Source organism: Canis lupus, chromosome 20 (assembly GCF_003254725.2).
Source record: "Canis lupus dingo isolate Sandy chromosome 20, ASM325472v2, whole genome shotgun sequence".
In the NCBI taxonomy this organism is placed as follows: domain Eukaryota; kingdom Metazoa; phylum Chordata; class Mammalia; order Carnivora; family Canidae; genus Canis; species Canis lupus.
This window is the reverse complement of record NC_064262.1, coordinates 48,975,781-48,981,938: the sequence shown is the minus strand read 5'-3', so window position 1 is coordinate 48,981,938 and position 6,158 is coordinate 48,975,781.

Sequence of the window (6,158 nt, the reverse complement as noted above, 5' to 3'; positions counted from 1 at the left end):
TCCTGGAATCGAGCAGGGGGCCTGCTTCTCCCTCACCCTCTGCCCCTCTCCCCTGCTCATAGGTGAGCTCGTCCTCTCTCTCAAATAAAAGAAATTAAAAACCTTAAAAAAAAAAAGAAAAGAAAAAGAGGAAGCTTAACATATATTAAGTCCAATAGATCAGAAGATGATTCCCATTAACAAGATGGTTTATTACCCAAAGTTTCCAAGAAGAGAGGGCATGCCTGCTATGCAGGGCCACCCACGGGGGAAGCACCAGGGCCAGCCAGGAGGCAGAGGGATGGAAAGTATGGGCAGGAGCCTCTCTTGTGGTCTCTCTGGGAAGCACCAGGTGAGGCAGAGAAAGCAGGTTGGGGATTGGCAGGTTTAAATAATTTCAGCAGGCTGTGGGGCATCCAGGCTGCCCCTATTGGTCTGATACCTGGTCCTGGGGTGATTAGGGCAGGAGATCAGGGACCCAGAGTGTGAGAACCCAACAGAGGAGGGGGCTAAGATGTGGGTCTGGGTGGGTTGTTGGTTTGCATATGAAAGGTGCACTTGGGTGCAAGTTGTTTACTATCTCCAGGAATTGGCTAAGCCTGGGAGGGGCAGTCCTTCCCTGGTCAGCAAGGCACCAAATGTCTGAGGATCACCATACAGAAAATAAAAGACATGTTTTTGTTTTTAAGATTTTATCTATTTATTTGAGAGAGAGGGCATGAGCAGGGGAAGGGGCAGAGGGAGAAGCAGACTCCCCACTGAGCAGGGAGCTCTATGGGACTTGGGGCTGTATTCCAGGACCCTGGGATCATGACCTGAGCCGAAGGCTTAACCAACTGAGCCACCCAGGCGCCCCTAGAAGACCTGGCTAATATGCCCTGAAATTGGGCCACATGACCAGCTTTGGTCAATGAAATGTAGTAAAAGAATCCCTGTGTTACTTTTAGCTTACACCTCTAGACAGGAGTTTCCACCTGCCCTCTTGTTTCCATCATCATCTTGGGGAGACCTCTGCCCCCCAAGCCATGGCTACTCTTTGGCCTACAACCCAGAATAGACACAGGCAGAGTAGATACAAACCCAATTGTGGAGAGAAGCTTAAGCATGGATCCAGACCAGCCCTTGGCCCCCCAACTGCAGTAGCCAAGTCCCACCCCCCAAAAATGGAGTTAAGGGGGGATTCACTTGTTCTTTCCTTCTCTCTGCCTGGTCATTTGAGCTGTGACATCTGCCCTCGGTGCTGCTGGTTCTCAGGCCCTCAGCCCCAGACTGGAACACACACAGTAGCTCTCAGCTCTCAGGTTGGAACTACACCACCTGGAGAGCTCCTGGGTCTGCAGCTTGCAGATGGCAGATCATGGACTTCTCAGCCTCCCTAATCATGTGAGACACCACCTTATGCTACATCTCTTCCTAGGTAGATACAGATATTTGTCAATATGTATATATAGAGAGAAGTAGGGATAGATATGGACAGAGGTCTTATCAGTTGTTTCTCCAGAGAACTGTGAAGAATATGAGGCCTGTCCTGGTCCAGGAGGGCTTCATTTTAGCTTATTACATCTGCAAAGACCTTGTTTCTGAGTAAGGTCACACGCTGAGGTTCCAGGTGGATGTGATTTTTGAGGGGACACCATTCGACCCTGTAGAGATACCAAGTTGAAAAGATAAGGCAGGCACCTTTTGGCCCTGTGTCCTGTCCTTTTGGCTCACCTCCAATTTCAGCACAGAAATGACAGTGTCACCTTGGAAGTTCTGTGCATCTACAACCACAATGCCTCCTGCCTCAGGTGCACTCCATGGTAACTCATCTTTTCTGCCTCAAAGCTTTTCTGAAGCCTCAGAAGGCTATTATCTAAGTGGGTGCAGCCAGGGTACAGAGGGGATCAAAACCCCAGGAGGAAACGCAGAGCCAGCAGAGAATGAGAGTCAAGGAATGAGACTCTGTCCCGTTCCCGAGAGTCATCGTGAAGTGTGTCCTCACCAACTACCCCAGTGGGGGCCAACTCAATAATGCACCCTGTATTGACTTTCCCTCCCAACCCACCTCTCTCTCTCAACTCCTCTGCTGCTGCTTCCTGAAACCACTTGCCAGATAAACTGTCAGAAAAAGAAAAGTAAGACACAATAGAGGAAAATGCATTTGTTTTGTTTTGTTTTTATATTTTTTATTTTCAATCCAGTGTAGGTAACATACAGTGTAATACTAGTTTTGGGTGTACAATATAGGGGTCCAACACTTCCATACATTACTCAGCTCTCATCATGACGACTGTACTCTTTTTTTTTTTCAATTTTTATTTATTTATGATAGTCACAGAGAGAGAGAGAGAGAGGCAGAGACACAGGCCGAGGGAGAAGCAGGCTCCATGCACCGGGAGCCTGACGTGGGATTCGATCCCGGGTCTCCAGGATCGCGCCCTGGGCCAAAGGCAGGCGCCAAACCGCTGCGCCACCCAGGGATCCCGACGACTGTACTCTTAAACCTCTTCACCTATATCACATATATCACCCATCCTCCCCCACTTGTTTTTTTTTTTTTCCTCCCCCACTTGTAACCACCACTTTGTTCTCTAGAGTTAAGAGTTTGTTTTTTGGTTTGTCCCTCTTTTTTTCCCCTGTGTTCGTTTGTTTTGTTTCTTAAATTCCACATATAAATGAAATCATATGGTATTTATCTTTCTCCAATTGGCTCATTTCACTTAGCATTATACCCCCTAGGCCCATCCATGTTGTTGCAAATGGCAGATTTCATTCTTTTTTATGGCCGAGTAATATTCCGTTGTGTATACCACATGTGTACCACATCTTCTTTATCCTTTCATCAGTTGATGGACACTTGCTTCCATAACTTGGCTATTGTAAATAATATGGCATAAACCTCAGGGTACATGTATCCAGTTCATTTAGTACTTCTGTATTCTTTGGTTAAATGCCCAGCACTGTGACTACTTATCTGAAGGTAGTTCTATTATTTATTTTTTGAGGAACCTCCATGCTGTAGAAGAGAACACTTTTAAAGGCAAAGAGTGATCATAAGGTTAAATGCTGTAGATAGATCACAAATAATGATCATGATGAAACAAGCAAAAAAAGTTGGGGGGGAGAAAGTCATTTCAAATCCCTAAAACATTCCAGGGCAAAAGGAGAAGTGTTTAATTCTATTCTGAAAATAGTGCACTAATTCAAATTTATAGAGAGCAAATGAATGTGCTCCCTGTATTTCTACCTGTCTTTTCTGTTCTTCCAGCATGTGGGTAGAGGTATTGGAGATAATGAGGAGAACAGAGTTGCTAAGGAGACATGAAAAAACATGAGAAATCTTCATGATATGAATTCGTACCTAGGGGCCAGCCCATCCCACCTGTGCTTATTCTAAGGCAGGGAATAAAAATACAATTTCTCTGCTAAAAAAAAAAAAAAAAAATCCAGGTACATTATGTTAAGAAAAATAAGCCAGACACAAAAGGACAAATGTTGCATCATGCCACTTACATGGGGGCCCTAGAGGGGTCAAATTCATACAGGCAGAAGGGAGGATGGCAAGTGCCAGGGGCAGGGAGAGGGGAAGGGGAGTCAGTGTTTCACAGGGTCAGTGCTTCAGTCTGGAAGATGGAAAAGTTCTGGAGGTGGATAGTGGTGATGGTTGCATGACATGAGCATACTTCGGTGCCACTGAACTGTACACTTAAAAATGGTTTCTTTTTTTTAAAAAGACTTTATTTATTTATTCATGAGAGACACGAGGCAGATTTTATTTATTTATTCATGAGAGACACATTTATTCGGAGAGAGGCAGAGACACAGGCAGAGAGAGAAGCAGGCTCCACGCAGGGAGCCTGATATGAGACTCAATCGATCCCAGGACCCCAGGATCACGACCTGAGCCGAAGGTAGATGCTCAACCACTGAGCCTCCTAAGTGCCCCTTAAAAATGGTTTCAATGGTATATTCTATGTTATGATATTTTACTACAATAATAATAATAATAATAATAATAATAATAAACCAAGAGTCACCTAGGTGGTTCAGTCAATTGAGCAATTGACTCTTGCTTTTGGTTAAGGTCATGATTTTAGGGTCATGGGATGGAACCCCATGTCGGCTCCATGCTCAAAGCATTCTGCTTGGGATTCTCTCCCTCTCCCTCTGCTCCCCTCCTCCCTCTCTCTCAAATAAATAAATAAATATTTTTTAAAAATCCAGGTAGAAAGAAATTGTTTCAGGCAAGAACCATCAGTAGATGCTAAAATTAGTGATCAAAAGTGTAATGAGAATTGAGATATTTGCAAAATCTCAAAGCATCTCTCCCCCTCCACTGGACCAGTAATATATTACTAACTACACAGTGAAGACACCTAGTAACCACCACCTTGACCTCTCTGTTGCAGCTCTTTTAGATAATATTGGAATTAAACCAGTCTTTCCACTAGATATGAGTATCTCATCAATATTAATTTCCTGATTTTGGTCCTCATACTCTAGTTTTATAAGGGGTTACCATCTGAGAAATCGAGGTGAATGATATATGAGAATTCTTTGTGCTATGTTTTTTAATCTTTTTTTTTTTTTTTTTTTTTTTTAAATTTTTTTTATTTATTTATGATAGTCACAGAGAGAGAGAGAGAGGCGCAGAGACACAGGCAGAGGGAGAAGCAGGCTCCATGCACCGGGAGCCCGACGTGGGACTCGATCCCGGGTCTCCAGGATCGCGCCCTGGGCCAAAGGCAGGCGCCAAACCGCTGCGCCACCCAGGGATCCCTATGTTTTTTAATCTTATTGAGGGGAAATTCACATAACATAAAATTAACCTGTTCAAAGTACACAATTCATACAGTACATTCACAATGTTGTGCAATCAATGCCTCCATCTTGTTCCAGAACATTTCCATCCCCCAAAGAGAAACCCCGTGCCAAAAAAAAAAGAAAAGAAAAGAAAGAAACTCCGTGTCCATCCCCCTTCTCTCCCTGTCCCTGTCTCTATAGATTTTCCTACTGTGGACTTTTCATCTAGAGAATCCTACAAGGGCTCCTGAGTGGCTCAGGGGTTAAGCATCTGCCTTTGGCTCAGGTCGTAATCCCGGGGTCCTGGGATGGAGTCCCACATCTGGGTCCCCGCAAGGAGCCTATTTCTCCCCCTGCCTATGTCTCTGCCTCTCTCTGTGTGTCTCCCATGAATAAATAAATAAAATCTTTAAAAGAGAGAGAGAGAATCCTAGAATATGTGAGTTTTTATGTCTGACTTCCTTTACCCACCCCTCCACTGTATGATCACCCACATTTTGCTCAACCATTTATGGACATTTCCACCATTCAGCGACCTTGAATAACGCTGCTGTGAACATTTGTGTACCAGTTTTTGTTTCCAATATACTTGTTTCCAATTTTGTGAGGTATATACCCCATGAATGGAATTCCTTGTACTATTTTTGCAACGTTTTTGTAAGTCTTGAGATCACTTCCAAATAAAATGTAAAATCATCCTCTTTGTCATCATCCAAGTAGGGTTGGTGAATAAAATCACACTTATGGAGCAAATTAAAAGGAAGGGGTAAGTAAAAGGTTTTCTTCTGAAGCAATGTCTAAAAATCCAGCTGCCGCGACAGATCTCCTGTGCCCTCCTGTGGGCACCATGCGCTAGAGTCCCAGCATGGCTCTGAGTCCGCCTGGTGAGTACCACAGGAGCGCTGAGCCTTTTGAGGCCGGATCATCTGATCCAGCGGTGCGATTCCAGGCAGCAGGAGGGCGAGGAAGCTGGGCCCACACAGCAGCAGAGTGAAAGGCTGGATGATACGCGCAACTTACAGCACAATGCGGTTTACACGAATGGTTTGGAGAGCTTCCTGGGGGCTCCACATAACCCTCTGTTTTGATCCTGGTGGTGGTTATGTGGGTAAATACATGTGTAAAAATTCATCAAGAGCTATGCTTAAGATTTATGTATTTATAGACCTAAGGTTTAGCACTGCTTTTTCTACCCCTGCGATTCTTCCCACCTCCAGCTAACTGCCCCTCTTCAGTCTCCAAAGCTTTCTGTCCACACTCAAATTTGCCATGATTATATATACCAAGAGTTGGCAAGCTTTTTTCTTTAAAGGTCCAGGGAGTAAATATTTTCAGCTTTGGGGGCCAGATGGTCTCCACCACAGTGATTCAACTCTGCCCTTGTAGTGTGAAAG